The following is a 17,398-nucleotide window of genomic DNA, read 5'->3' on the forward strand; positions in this document are numbered from 1 at the left end:
TTATTCTTGACACTGCTCAAAATGCTTGATTAAGAAATAAACATGGTTATTTAAGAAAATGGAATTAGCATTTATCGCCATTTTTCAAACCTCTCTAATGCATATTGCTCTTTTTTTATAGCATAAGCTAAAGAATCTAAATAAATTTGTAATTTGATGTCGTCCATTTGCTGAAATCACTTAGTAGTTATTTTTTTAAAACTAGTCTTATTTAAAAACGCATTAGTTTTTTTTTCCAAGATCGTCATGGGTCCTGTAGATTTATAATAATGATATTAAATTGACGTTGCATAAATTAAAACATCTTCATCGTTTAGTGCTCTGAATGCAAGGACATGCCTGGAAAAGTTATTTCGTCAGGTAATGATTATAATTAGTGTTTAAAAAAAAGAAAGGAAGGTAGATACGAAATTCATAATTTAGTTGTAAAATTTGTTGGTTGCTAACATTTAAAAAGAGCGTCTTTTTTCTGTTGTGCCCAAGCTGTACTTACGTATTTTCAGCTGTGTCCATTTTCTTAAGCATGCGATGCTAGATGCGTTCAAAAGTCCAAAATAGGGTAAGAAGTAGTCACTGGCCACCGAACAGTTAAGTACAACAAATGGCAACGACGAAATTGTTTGTCAGCTCCCATTCTAATTTTTTCCCGATATAATAAACATGAAATTATTAAGAAAATTTCATAATATTCTGAAAATTACATTATTTTGCACTTTTTCATAAAATTTCACTTCATTTTAGGAATTAACCTCGTAATGTATTTATCATATTTTGAAAAATGCTTGAAAGAAATGCTTTACATAATGAATTTATTGTTTAAAATTTTCAATTTTTGAAAGAAAGATCACACATATTAAAAAGTGACTTATCATCATCATAGTTTGCCAGACAGTTCAATGTGGGCCAATGCCTTCCTTTGAAGATTTCTCCATAACGACTTTTCAAGAAAATCAGACTCCTCCGAGTCAGCCCATCTCAACCTCGGCCTTCTCCGCTCTCTTGGTTCAGTGGGTTTAAAAAGTAGGATATTTTTTATTGTATTGTCCTCACTCATTCGAATCACGTGGGCCATTCAATTCATTCTATTTATTTTTCTGTATTTAATAGTATTGGGTTGTTTATAAATCTTGTACAGTTCAAAGTTAAATCTTCTTCTCTAGTTATTGTTTCCATTTGCCCCACCAAGTATATTCTGCAAAATCTTTCTCTCAAATATTTTATTACAATTGTCCACCAGGTTTGTCATTGTCCAAGCTTCAGAAGCGTATGTTAAGACTGGCCTGACAAGAGTTTTGTAGATTAAGAACTTTGTTTTTCTTGAAAGTTAAAAAGTAATTATTGTTTAAAACTATACAACTGACCAGTAGTAAGTAGCAAAATTTCCTTATTTTTTCACTAATAAAGAATATAAAGCCGTCCCAAGACATGTTTTTAAACCTTACTTTGTATGTTTTTTTATCATTTTCAAAAAGATTATTTGTAAGTTTGGAATAACATTGAGCAAGCAAAATACATAGTTTGAAATTTAAATAACTTCCATTTGAATTAAAACGCATAGAGATAGAATTTACATTTTAGATATGTAAAACAGGTTGGCCACAAAAAAAAAAAAGAAAGGAATTAGGTGTTATTTTACCCACATAGTTTATCATTGTTCATTTTAGGTTTTGAAAGGCCATCAGTTCTTGTCTGAAATCATTCTAAACAAATGATTGATGAAATTGGAAATTTCTTCTTTGCAAAACTACCATTCATCAAAATGTCTCAAGTTCTACGGATTGTATGTTTTTTACCATATTCAATTTCTCGAAAAAACAATCCACTATCTTTAATACTAGGGTTATAAATAAAGAAAACAAAAGTGGCTGCCTCTCGTCCACTTTTAGGGATATAAAAGTAACCATAAAAAGTATTTATCTACAGAAAAGATAAAAATGGATCCTTTTTCCTTTTAGATTGTGCTTGTTTTTTAGTTTTTTTTCTGAAAGCTTATCTGTGAAATAGATTCTTCTGTTCCTTCAAAATAATATTTTATGACTGGAACAAGGAATTCCCTGATGATAAAATGTATATTTACACTAAGTTTTTTAAAAAGAATTAAATTATAAAATATATTAAGTATCTCTACTGCAAATTTCACACTTGTTTACCTAAATGTAAAATGCATATTACCTACAATACGACCTACAGCACGGTATAATAACCGGCAAAACAACACGGTTAAATAACTGGTAGCAGACTGTCCATCCAATTTACCGTAAAGTTTATGGTAAAAAACATTATTTACCTTTACTGTACTGAGACCGTTTACAGCCCAGCACGGTTTAAAAAGCCATGAATACAAATCTTTCCGATTTCTTAATCATTTACAATTACAATGGTTTCAAAACCGTAAGCAAGAAGCAGCTTTATCATGCTGCCATCTATACGTGAATAAAATAATCGTGTTTTAATGGTCCAGGGTCACAAATTGGGACGACACTGAAAACTCTTGATGTGTTGACGGGAATGGAGAGAATATTATGGTATCAACCAACTAGAACTATCAGAACGATGGGTCATGGGATTGACAGATTAGCCCCCTCAGCTATAATATGTACCAATCTGTAAGAAACTAAGTGGCTTCATTAGGTGCTTCTGGTTGGTGTGATAAAATTCCAGTTGTTTAACCGTATTAGGTTAAAGAAGTTAATAAACGTTTTTTTTCTTCACAGTTAACAGTTTGAATGCTATCATATTTATGATTAACCTATTTGTCTGTTTTGTTTGAATAATATAAAATAACCAAAAATGAATTGTTACTTATCCATATTTTCTTGAAAATTTCAAACAGGGTAAAAATTATAGAGAAGAAAATAATTTATTTAGTTGACATGGAGAAACATCTACTGGAAATATTAACAATTTATCGTTGCAGTTCTTACACAGAAAAAAAATTTGGCATACGTATCCAAAAATAAAACCTACAATAAACATATATATATAATCTATCATTTTAGAATTTGAGAAGGAAAAATAATGTGCTTGTGTACATGATATTATATAAGTATAGTATATGTATATGTACTTTGTAGAAAATTCCGAATAAAATTACGGTATTAAGTAACATTTTGGATGCATTATTCGTAAAATCGATTTAACTGTAATATCCAATTTAAACGTAAAATATTACACCTTTCTTTTTACCGTAATATTTATTTAGTAAAAGTCATTCCATGATTTTGCCTTAATCATTACTGTAAAAATAACGGTAAGTCAGACTTTTTGTTCCGTAACATATTCCGGTAAAAAGGGATTTCACTGTAAAAAGTAACGGCACCCTAAGTGCCGGAATTTTTTTACAGTGTACTGCTGGTACTTAAATATTCCTCCAATAAACATTAATAATTTCTCATTTCAGTGTTTATAAAAGGTATGTGCATAACTCACATTCAGAAAGGCTTATAGTGTTCACAGAAAAGAATATAGATGTATATTCACGGCTGGGACTCAAGTAAATCAGGGCTAAAGAGAATAGAAGGGCTAGTTCACTCCGCTCTTAGAGCTGAAGCTACCATTTCACTCCTCATGACGTCACTGTGTCCACAGATCTCGGAGATCCCAAGCAAAGATATGATAACTTTGCATCATTCTCTTTGTAAAAATAAGTTAGACTTTTTCTGATTATTAGCTTCAAACTTTACGTAATTAACACATTATTTCCGTTCATAAACATAGTTTAAAAAAAACTTTATTGGTTATTATATTAAAAAAAAATACCATTTTAAACTTATAAAAATGTTTTGCTAGTTGGTGAAAATGACACGATAAATACTTTATGTTAAAAAGTTCAGTTTTAACTTTAACTATTAAGAAAAATGAATGCATGTATCGACACTTTTTTTATCTACATATTCTTTTATTACGATAAGTTAAGTTAAATTTAGAATCCCTGATTTTAAAATATGTCTTTAATAGCAATTTGTTCATACTTAATCATTAGGAAACATCAACCTTATACGCTAATTACTGAAACAAAATAATAATTTAGGTTCATAATGACATTAGAAATTTTACAATTGTTTATAAACATTTAAATTTACGATGATATAATTTATTGATATTTAAATTGAAGAGAATATAATTTTTAAAAAAAATCATAAATATTTGGAATAACTACATTAAAAAATATGTTATGAAATTAGGAGAATTTCAACTATATACTATATATTTTATTTATACTTTTTACTTACATTTTAATTTTCTTTGACTTTATCCATTTTTTAATTCTTTTCACCTGCCTTTCTTTATGAAGTAACGAGGCGGTTTCTATTTAGATAATGAATTTTTATAAAAGTTCTTTACGACAGAATAAACGTATTGCTGTTTTATATTAACTGTGTCATTTAGGAATCCATTATTTGCATAGTTGTTCATTTACTTTAGGGAACACGCGAAAAATTATACTTTTTCCTTTTGTTTTTGTATCAGAATTTTTGCAAGTTGCAATCGCCCAAACTGGCGTTTCGATAATAGTTTTAAATTCTTGTAAATTCATTGCAAAAACTGAGGAAAGTCATTATAGAAAATAACAAATGTCTTAGAATATCTCGCAAAAAGAAATGATCCAATATTAGTTAGAGCTAGTAAGGCCAAACGCTCCGTTCTTGAAGTAAAAGTGCGAGCTTTGCGCCAAAGTGACGTCACTAGAGTGACGTCGGAGGATCGGCGCGGCGAGAGATAGTTCAAAGGAGTGAACCAGCCCTTCTATTCTCTTTAGCCCTGCAAGTAAATAATACAGTGCGCCAAAAAAATGGACGAATAGGAACAACTTCTGATCTAGTGATGGAATCTTCACGTTCTAGGACTCAATCCTCGTGCTTCAAGGGGACGACCTCAAATATGTTAATTAATCAGTGCAGACGATAAATTAAGTTATAAAATCAGACACAAAAACGTACTTTCCCTGAATAAAAATGCCTGTTTTCGTCAGATTCACATTTCTGACCCTCAAAATATAAGAGGCAGCGGCATTCTGGGAAATACGTTTTCCATAGTTTGGTCAGGAGAGCGATCTCAAGTTTGGATCCCTTAATGTTAATATAACTTTTTGCATATTTCGCCATATCTCAAGAACATTTTTAGTGAATTGAAAAATTTTTGCACACAATTGTATATAAATATTATTAAATTATGGCAAAATACATGAAAACTAAAATTAATATTAAGTTGCCCAAACTTTCCATCTGCCTCGTGTTTGTAATGTGGGAATCTTATTTTCCAGATTGGAATTGACCCACCTATTTTGAGGACCGAGAATCCAGGTACAGGAATTGAGGAAAAGTGTTTATTAAGAGAAAATAAGCCTTTTGTCTGATTCTGTAACTTAAAACTGCACTATTAATTATGAATTATTAATTAATTAATTATTAATTAATAATAATTAATTAATTAATCATTAATTGATTTATAATTATTTATTAACTGCATTATTCATTAGCGTATTGTATTTAAGGTTAGACAATCGAACCATTAGGATAGAGTCTTAGTACGCGATAATCCGATCGTTAGATCGAAAGTTATTCAGGATACTCTTATTTGCGCACTGTACAATAAAGAAATAACCTATATTTTGAAACAAAAATTGCTGTGTAGCTGGAAAATCTCTTAGATATCAAGAATCCGTAAATTTACCCAGAGGAAAAATTATCGTGAAAACTACCAAAATACCGCAAAATTTATCGTGTTTCTGGCTCAATGGGATCGCCAAAGAACTGAGTAATGATTATAATTTGATTTTGGTAAAATTTGCTGTAAAATATAGTTTCATAATGTATGACAAAACTTAGTAAATGTGAAAAATGTGGTAATTTTATCATGGATAACTTAGAGAATGGTATAAAAACCATTTATTCGGATAAATTTACTTCTCAGTTTTGTAATTTTCACTAAATGTGCGGTAAAAAAAAAGAACTAATTCAGTCAGAATTTCCGGTAATCTGTTACCATATAAATGGAAAAATCATGATATGAATGGTTTTAATACTCTATATTTTGGGTTTTATTTCCAGAATTGTTTTCTTTTTACCAGAAATACCATTACCATTCAGTTCGGTAAATTTACCATAATTTTTTTTCTAAATTGTAACCAATACAGACTTTTTTTTAAAAAAACAAAAGTTGCACGAATGTGTTAAACCTAGAAAACAACACAGATTACTAATAAATATGCAAAGATACTGTTTGTCTAACAATTGATTGTGAAATGTTGCAGTCATTTAATTTTTTTTTTATATATCTGCTGACTTTAAGAAAGTGATAATAAAGTAATTTCCAAACAGAGACTTTAGAAAAAAAGAAATTGTTAAGTAAACCTCTTTCTGAACTTTAAAAAAATTATTTAACGCATTTTCAAACAAATTCCATGAAGAAAAAAAGTCAGTCAATCTATTCTATTTCTGAAAAATGCTTTAAATTCCTTTTTACAGTTAATACTTTCATCCAAACTTTGGAGATTACCCGTTGCCACAAGAATTGGAAATCGATTAACGTGTCGGTAATATTGAAGTTATTTGTATGCACTAAGAAATCGTGACGAGGAATAATAAATAACTAAACAGAATTCTATCTTCATATTCATCAAAGGTTAAATTTAGTCGTTGAAATATGGTATCTAAGTCTCAGAATTGATCAATATCTTAGATGAAATACATCGAAAGTCACGTTTAAAGGTAAGGCCTTTTATTCAATAGGAAAATGCATAAAACCAATTCAATTTTTCATAAGAAATAGTTACCGAATGAGCATTGGTTTATTTATTCAGGAAAAGAAAATCATTTATATGAATTTGCATCATCTATATAGACATTTCATTTGTGTGGCACCTTAAACTCGGGTATTTCTCTATCTATTGGCAGCATTATTGAAATTATTGATTTTGTTAGGTTGTCTGAAGTAATAAGTTAGGTGGAGTTAAAGAATTTTATTTTATAACCGGGGTTGAAAGGTCAACCCAATTTTGGGTTTGCGACTACCTATTTTCAACTCCACAGCCTTGAAATTTTAAACCCAATCCAGAAAACAAGAGAACTACTGGATCAAGTATTGGGAGAAATTTGCCTTTTTGAAGGTGTCTTTGATGGAACTAAATCGCTTTTGCATTACATGTAGAGGAAAACCTCGAAAATTTCCCTCACTTAGCCTAGCGGAGAGTCTAATCCACTATCCGCCTACCACTGAAGATATTTTGCGTCAGCACTGTGGTCGATGCGAGCCTGCTGTTGAATTCGTATCGACCTGCCATCGTTGGGATTTGAATCCGGTTTACCTCATTGGGCGGCGAGAGCTCAATCCCCTGAGCCATTACAACTGTTTATAATATTTTATTTCATTTTTCAACCCATCTTTTAACAGCCGACCCAATTTTGGGTTTAAGACTACCAATGTTCAACTCCGTAGCCTTGTAATTTTGAGCCCTATCCGGAAGACAAGGGAAATCCAGGATCAATCCAGGAAACTCATGACGTTTCGGGAAAATTTTGCCTTCATTGAGGACTTTTGACCGAACTAGCCGTTACATGGTGAGGAAACCCCCGAAAACCTCCCACGGTTAACTTGATCGCAAGGAGATTCTAACCCCTGATCCATCTAACACTGAGGATATTTGACGTTAGCACTGTGGTTAGTACCAACCGAGTTTGGAATTCGAATCGATCAGCCATCGCTTGGATTTGAACTCGGTGTACCTCATTGGAAGGCGAATACTCTATCCTATGAATCACCACAGTCGACATTAGTTTTATGTTAGGTTTTTATTGAGAATAATTTTGTATTTATTATAGAAATAAAAAAATTAGTTACCAAATAGTAATTTAGACTTATTTTTGGCCTTTTCTAAAATGGTAGCAAAAATTTAAACATAAACGGTGTTATGGTACCGCTAGCTGTCCCAGCAATTATTGGTGATTGAGCTTGTCTTTTTTTAAGCAATAACATATTAATTATACGATACTCGAGTTATGGCTAAAGAGGTACTTGGGGAAATATATAGTACAGCACTAAATGGAGTAGTTTGGATGAATTTTCCATCTTATCTCACGACAGAAAAAGGAAATAATTTTAATACTTCCGTTACCTTCTTTCTGAAATCTCTCGAACTCATACTTACGATGGTTTGTGTGATTTAATGTCTTTAGGGTAGATTTTAAATTATTACTAAAATTCAATGAATAAAGAACTGCAACACTATCGTGGACAGCTCTTGAGGATAGTTAAAATTGAAATCAAAGTATTTCCTCGCGGGCAACAGTAAGACGTGAAAAAAAAATTGTCTAATATATTATCTAAAACTAACACATTCACGCCGGGTGTTGCGCCTGAAAGCGGGACGGAAAAGAGAAAATACTGGTAGAAGAACTATTTCAATATTGGATAATATTCGGGAGGAGTTAATCTATTCTCAACAATAACAATTCACTGTAAGGAAATTTTTCACGGCAAAGAAGTAATTCAATATAAAAATTGCTTCCGTTAAAAACAATTGGTGTAATGAATTATTCCCGGAAAAAAACTAAAAAATGAAACTTTTTCGTTACCAGTTTTTACTCCGGTGCGCCGCCCGATGAGACAATCTAGCATGACCCACCTGTGGGTCAACCCGGCGTGAACGTGTTAAGGTGTAAGGATTGGTGGAGACGTTTGAAATTTAGAATATTTAAATGCAGTAGCGCTATTTATTTATCTTGGCTATTAAAGTTTATAAGTAGCACAAAATAGTTTTGAAAGCTGACGAAGCTGCTCACCAAAGGTGGTTAGTATTCGGTAATCAATTTATATACACAAATACCACATGTCACGGAAAACAGGATTGTACTGATTGCAAATAAATCAGTTAAAAAGCATGCAGCTGTTTTCATATGATGCATAACTATTACAGTCAGCTTAAAAATATATATTGGAAGTTCTTTCCTCATGATGTCTACTTAATAAATCTTTGTTTATTTGAAAAAGAAATGCTTATGGGATCAAAAAAACATTCATAATTACGGGATAAATACAAGTTGTCTGTAGTTTATCGCGTTCTAAGGAAATGAAATTTTCTCTTGGGTGCAACGAATTACTGCTTAGAACATTCTAAAAAAATAAATTACCAGGGAAGAAATAAAGTGTTTCTTCTCTGTTTACTTTTCATTGATTTATTGAAATGTTTAAAAAAAATACATTGACAGCAAAAAGGAATCATTTTAAAGTAAACGTCCTCACATGCTTCATTTTCGAAAGTACATCATGGTACTAATTTTGTAAGCATATAGAATGCATCTTGTGTTTTGAAACACTAATAATGCACCCGAAATACCCAAGAAATATTCCATGTTTTGTGGTTCGTTTAGTTTTAATAGTTTATTACTTCGAAGTTTGTAAAATCTATTTATCCATTAACATATCTTCTGAAGAAGGTTTGCTTTATCCATTAACATATCTTCTGAAGAAAATCACTGATAAGAACTGAAAGCTGTAAACTACAGCAGCGATAAAGCGATACGTAACCAGCATAATAAACAACATAATCAAGCATAATGAACAGCATAATAAATAACATAATCAAACATAATGAACAACATAATAAACAAGCATAATAAACAACATAATCAACAAAAAAAAACATAATAAACAGCATAATCAACAAACAGCATAAATGTTAATTATTAAGCAGTAGAGGCAACGGTGTCTCTAAAATAACCAACAATTTGAAAAATGGAAGTACATTAAAACGTTCAATTTGCTGCACTCTTCTTGATTTCGATGCTTCAAATTATCAGGAGATTGAAAAAACTATTATGTAAATTGGCAAAACTATTAAATAATCTTTCTTGCTGCATATCACATCATTTCATCTGAAAAACTTGCATTAGCGCGATGTTTATTAATTTTTCCCTCAGATTCTGCCACATGCTCCGACAAATGGTGGTCACTTTATAAAATATTGTCTCATAGTTTTTATCATTCTGTAACGCCATCTGTCGTTGAAATCAGTAACTAATTATGAAACTCACTGTGATTAAGTAGAGTAGTTTCCTAGCAGAAGACAGGAAACTAGATCATTTATTATATCCTTTAATTTTTCCTTAATTGATGTTTTTAAAATTTTTATTCATTTTTAGGATGCCCGTAAAATAACTAATATCTGTTAAATATTAGTTTCCTTGTACCAGTACATAAAAACGGATCTTCCTGTTCTAAAACTCTATCTTGATGATTCGGGGGGATGACCTTAAATATGCTAATTAGGTAGTGCAGACTGTATTATAAGTTTCAAAATCAGACGTAAAAACATACTTTCTCTGAATAAACATACACTTTTTCGACAGATTCGGATTTCGGATATCGGGCAATCTTCAAACTATGATCCCTATAGTTTGGTCAGGACAGCGATTCATAGTTTGAGTCCCTTAATGTTAATTTTACTTTTTGCGCTTTTCGCTTTATCTCAACAACTTTACAAACAAATTGAAAAAATTTCACCACGCACAATTATGAAATGCATTATCCAACGTTAATACTACGCAAAAAATATTTTTCATTAAGTATTATTTCATTTGATAATAATAGAAAACAATTTGAATTGTAAGGTACATAATTTTTTACATCAAATTAAAGGATGTAACTTTACATGGCAAAATACGAAATTTGATTGAAATCAGACCAATAATTCCTGAGAAATGGAATTTTAAATTTATGATTTTTATAAAATTCGATTTCTCATGAAGTACCGATTTTGCTCAAATTTAAAATTTGATAAAAAAAAACTACATGCTTCAAAATTAAGTAAGAAATTGTAATCTCTACAATTTAAAATTTTTTTGACTTTTATAAAATCAAATATTAAAAAAACATATTTAAAAAAAAATATTTGCTTTGCACGGAGTTATACTTTTTTATGAACGAATTTTATATCTGTGTGCAAAAACTGCGCAAAAAAAAAGAAAATTAATTAAGAGATTTAAACTTTCGCACAACTCTCTTGACCAAGCTAGCGAGACCATATTTCCCAGATTTCACCCTATATATTTGGGGTCAGAAATCCGAATTTATCAAAAAAAAGTTATGCTTATTTAGAGAAAGTGAGTTTTCGAGTTTAATTCCGTAACTTAAAATTTTCGAAGTCACCCATTCGAACCATTGAATTGAGTTTTAAAACTTGAAGATCCAATCAAAATTATTCGATTTTATTAAATCAAAAATTATTCGGGAAGGTCCACTTTTTTTCTTCTTTTTTTAGCACTATAAACAACATGTAATGCGTTATTTTACATAGTACTGGAAAATAGTGTTCATACAGAAATTATTGTGACAAGTTTGTTATAGCTCTTATCTGATCTTCAAAGTAAATCTAAACTTCCAAGCAAATTTTGTGTAACATATTTCAATTTTGAAATATATCTGGTGCCTTAAAATATAAATGCCCTTCCCTTCTTTTTCTTCCTCCAAATTTTTCTTTTGCCCTATCTTTTAAAACTGCTAAACTGAGTAGCAATTGATGTAAATTGGAAATATAAAGCTTTATTGGAAAGAAATAGTACTTTTATGGTAAACCGTAGCATTTTGAAAGCTTTTTATATCCATTAAATTAATGTCGGTCTTTTCGCAATTTTGATTGAACTGTTTTCAAACGCATACGCGTAATATTTTTTTCTAAATCTTACCAGCAATTTGCAGAAAATAAGTTCTTATACTAAATAAAAAGTGCTTTGTTTTTACAATTGTGTCATAAAAATGTAAAAAATATGTCAAAACAATATCCACTTTTCAATCTAAAAAAAGAACTATTGTCTATAACTTACATGGTATTAACTATAAATCATACCATTATAAAAATATTAAATATAAAATTTTTTATTAATGTTGAATTTTAAATGATTTTTCATTTATTTTTTTATTTTTTTAAATTATAATTTTTATTGAGTAAGTTTATATATTGAACCAGAACATAATACATATAATTCGTAGATTTTTTTTAAAAAGCGAATACTTTTAAAAGAAAAATGGATGTTACAAAAATTATAATTCAAAATAAAATTCTAGGAAATCATATTTTTAGTTGAGTCTTATAACTTTTATAACAAGCTTTTAATGTTATGTCAGAGAAAAAAGACACGCTTTGTCTTTAATGCATCGGTATACAACAATTTACCGGCATCTTACACACAATATCTTACCAGTCAAAACCCACTTAGTCGGTAAAATTAAGGTTTAAAATATTAGAAAAATATAAAAGCAGAAGTTAATTTCAGAAGTAAAAAGCAGAGGTAAATTATAAATTTAAAAGCAGAAGTAAATTTGTAATGACTTGCAAAATTATGACTTAATGAGTGTTTATATAAGCAAATGAATCTTAGAATAGTCTGAAAATCATAATACTTTATCCCTTAAAAACCAATGACTAAAAATGCGTTGTGCTTAATATATGTTAACAGTATACAGACAATATAATGTATATGTATACACTGTGGTAAATATTGAAATAATCGTGTGGTATCTATAGTGATATGGTGAAATATTCGTTTTCAACTCAATATTTGCAATAAAAAAATGCATGCACATCAGTCTATGTCTGACAAACGTTAGTGCAAAATTACATTTGTGATCGCGTTCAAATCATGATTAAAAAAAGTAGAACTTAAACAACTTAGAGTAATTTTATTAAGTAACAAAATATATTTTTTAAAGGAATTTTTGTGAGTTTTGATATTTTGTTTAGCCTGAAGAAAATTTGATTCTTTTAAAAAGCAACATTATATTACGATTTTACCTTATGCAGCAATTAATCTAAAAGTAGAGAAAAAGCGTGGAAAAGGAGATACTCAAGGTTATAATAGTATTCTTAAAATACCAGTGATCACGTTTAAATTATAATTAAGGAAACTGGAACTTAAATTTAGACTAATTTTATTAAGTAACAAAATATTTCTTAAAGGAATTTTCAAAGTTTTGATATTCTGTTAAGGCATAAAAAGATTTTATTCTTTAAAAAAGTAACAATGCATCATGATGATACATCAATATATGTCATGATGATACATCAAAATAAAATGATACCATGCCCGGATAGCCTGGTCAGTAGGTCATTGGACACTTGATAAAGACTCTTGGACTCTTGACATTTTTTATTTTATAACCGTCGTTGAACAGCCGACCCAATTTCATGGGTTTACGACTACTTACGTTCAACTCCGTAGCCTTGTAATTTTGAACCAATCCAGAAGACAAGGAAACTCCTGGATCAGTACCCCCAGAGGTATTGATTTGTTGTGGGAACATGGAGGACTTTGAGACTCGACAGATTTAACGTGCATCAGGCACCATTTACTACACGGGGAGTCTTCGGCCGGCGAGGATCGAACCCACGACCTCTTGGATATGGGCCCAGCGCCCTACCGACCAGGCTATCCCGGCCGGACTCTTGACATTGGAGAGAACAGGAATTCTAATACAGTCTGCCGAAGAATCCCCGTGTTTTAAATGGTGACTGGTGCACGTTAAGTCTGTCGTGGTCGCAAAGTCTTCCAAGCTCCCAGAACAAATCAATACCTCCTGAGGTACTGGTCCAGAAGTTCCCTTGCCTTTTGGATTGCGTTCAAGATTGCAAGGCTACGGAGTTGAACATTGGTAGCCGTAAACTCAAAATTTTGGTCAACTGTTCAACTACGGCTATAAAATCATGAACCCATGAACCGTGCAGGCACAAAGGATAGAGCGTTCGCCTTCTAAGGACGTGAGCCGTGTTCGAATCCCAGAGATGGCTAGTCGATACGAATACCACACCCGACTCACACCGACCACAGTGCTGGCGTAAAATATCCTTAATGGAAGGCGGATCATGTATTAGAGTCCCCTTGTCGTTAGGCTAACTGTCGGAGGTTCTCCTTTTTTTCCTCCCCATGTAACGCAAATGAGGGTCAGTTTCAACAAAAAAGTTCTCCATGCAGGCCAATTTTTCCTAATACTTGATCCAGGAGTTCCCTTGGCTTCTGGATTAGGTTCAAAATTACAAAAGGCCACAAAGTTGAACATCAGTAGTCGTAAACCTAAAATTGGGTCAGCTGTTCAACGACGGTTATAAAATAAAATAAAATCATGAACCCATTTGTAACATCCAATTTACTTAAGATATCGTTCTCTTGCATACATAGTTACATCACATCCACTGAGTACCCAAGTTCCTAGATCTGTTTTTTTAACTGCTCTGGGAGGATAGCGATCAGATGACAAGTTCAGAACCTGACTTGGTACACGTCTCTTCAAGCCACCTCATCACTTCCAGTGAAAGAAGTTTCATCAATGACAGATTTAATGTGCACCTTACTGCGTGTAAACTTCGGTTGTTCAGTTGGCTCCCAGAATCTAGTACCTCAATGCCCTAAAGGAATGAGCTAATAGATCGACTTTTATATTTTTACAGTAAAAGTATGTTAAATCCACATAATCTCAGACTCTAAGTGCTCAACTGCTTTTAGAATGCATCTCACTTTCATTCCGAAGTGCAGTTCAGCTCGGCATTGCAATGACAAAATATTTAAAAAAAAGTTTCGTAATATAAAATTTAATGACGGAAAATGATATTTCTAATTGAAATAAACATATATCCTTGCTCATTGAATCCTGTATGTTTTATTATTGTGCTCTTTAAACTAGATATACAAATAATTAAAATAAATTTGTATCCTCACTCGTTGAATCTTGTGTGTCTTATTATTGTGCTCTTTAAACTAGGTATACAAATAATTAAAATAAACTTGTGTCATTGCTCATTGAATCTTGTGTGTCTTATTATTGTTCTCTTTAAACTAGGCATGCAAATAATTAAAATAAACTTGCGTCATTGCTCGTTGAATCTTGTGTGTCTTATTATTGTGCTCTTTAAATTAAATGTGCAAATAATTAAAGTAAACTTGCATCATTTCTCATTGAATCTTGTGTGTCTTATTATTGTGCACTATAAACTATCTATGCAAATAATTAAAAAAAACTTGTATCTTTGCTTATTGAATCTTGTGAGTCATACTATTGTGCTCTTTAAACTAACTATGCAAATAATTAAAATAAATATAATTTTAATGGTAGGAGTTTTAGTTTCTACATTAGTGGATAGATAGATGTGATTTAATTTATCCGTATACTGTAATTTTCGGTTTAAATGATAAACTCATTGTTTTTCTTCATTTGGGGTATTTTTAACTATATTTGATCAAAAACTATATTAAAATATCTGATGAATAATATAAATTTATTTTATTAAAGAAATTTTTAGAATCTTCATAAAATAACATTAAAATGTTTACATTAATAAAACTTTTAACACCAGAAAATTAAAATAGCGTATAAAAATAAAAATTCTTTGTAAATAAAAAATGTAATTTGACGCTATATTATCTCGAAATTATAGTTTTTTTTACTGACATTAAACAGAGTCAAAAGTTTTAAATAAAATTAACCAAATTATCGCTTAGTAAGAAATACAAAAGTGTCCATAAATAAATATCTTCAGTTATTATTTACTAAAAATGCCAGGTTAAATTAAAAAATTAATACTACTTGTAAACAAATACCATGAATAAATCATTCATGAATTATAGTTCTATTCCATAAAAATTAGTACATACTTTGTATTTCATTACTTATGAATGAGACGTACTATATATTTTCTTTAGAAAACCGGTTTTATTTTTTATTTTGTTTGATTTAAACAAATTTAAATATATATTATTTTTTATACTTTTTATTAAAAGTAATTTATTCATTATTCAAATATGTAATTAAATTTAAATATAAAATGAAGAGAAATTTTTTAAAAATTTATTATCTTTAAATTAGTATTTGAAATTAAAAATACAGCTACTTTTTGTGATTATTCAATTAAAAAAAGAAGTCATTAAATATGCATATAATGCTTGCGAATTCAACTCTGTATTAATTTATTTTATGTTGTGATAGTTAATTTTTAAAAAATATATATGTTTATAACAAAGAATTTATTCAATTGTAAAAAATTAAATATTAATTTTTTTTTCTTACTGTTTTCTCAGAAATTCAATTCTACTCATACTCAATCTCAAAGATGAGGTACTAAAAAACCACGTTAGCGTGGGTCGCTGGCGAAATCTTTATGCGAAAACGTTTTTCCTACGAAATCAGGACTTAACAAGTTTACATGTCAAGCTTAGAGCTGAATTCACAAAGCAAAATGAGATATCTCATTTTTCCTTACCTCGGAACATCCCGTTTTTCCCTAAAAGTAGCCATAAAAACCAACTAGACCCAAGTAAAAAATTAGTCAAGTTAATAATAAAGCAATGATGAATGAAAAATGGCTTTAAATACTACCAATCAGTAAAGAAGGCGGTGTTAAAAACCATTAAAATCTAATTAATTACGTAATAAAATAATGCCGTCTTTCATCTACGTTATGTTTTGTACGGAAATCTAACAAGTTTAAATGCTCGTATTCATTCGACCGAAGACTCTCCGAGTAGTAAATGGTGACTGGGGCACGTTAAATCTGTTGGATCTCAAAGTCCTCCATGTTCCCATAACAACACCTCTGGGGATACTGAATCGGAGATTGATCGTTCTCTGGTTCAAGTCAAAATTACGATCTGTGGAGAGATGAATGGATGCATGCATGGGTTCGCCCTGTAAATGGATGTGACGTATGGGCGTGTCAGAAGTCAAATTCTTGCCCATAGATGGCGCCACTGGAAAACATAAACAATCGCACCCTTTGCCTTAATGGCCTTCGACACCAACAGCAACAGGTTTAAATGTCTTCAGTCTGTACTTTCTAAATAAGGACTGAGATTTTTTAGAGCCATTTTACCTTTTCTTTGTTTCATTTTTAATTAGAGACCAGTAAGTGCACATTTTCTTGACTTCAGTTATTAAAGAGTGCACTTCTTTGTAAAAAAAGTATCCCGTTTGTCTCTTGCTTTTAAGAAAATCATTTATGTTTGTTTTAGATATTATAATTCACCATTAGCGAATTTAAGACTGTACACCATAAGCGAACTCACCCTGTTTAGAATGTTACAAAAAAAATAATAATAATCGCCTAATTTAGTCACATGCCCTATCTAAAAAATCGCTATTTTCTATTCTCAGCTGTCACGTATAGTCTTGTATTGGTGACGTTATCCAATTTGAGAGAGTCAAATTTTATCTGCTCTATTTCAAATAGAACTTTTCAGTGAGTCAAAGAAAGATATAAAGCGGGCTATAAAGGATTTTTTATTCTTCTAAAGGGGCAATTTTTCCTCAAAGTCCCATCCTCTGAGTTTTCTGAGAACTTGAAATTTTTCTTTTACTTTCTGCTTCGAATATTGAAACTAGTTTCAGTTTCCTCTTCTTTTTTTTTGAAGTCTAGTTC

The sequence above is a fragment of the Parasteatoda tepidariorum genome, chromosome 5 (assembly GCF_982258835.1).
Source record: "Parasteatoda tepidariorum strain Cologne lab strain chromosome 5, Ptep-v5.0, whole genome shotgun sequence".
NCBI classification, from domain to species: Eukaryota; Metazoa; Arthropoda; class Arachnida; order Araneae; family Theridiidae; genus Parasteatoda; species Parasteatoda tepidariorum.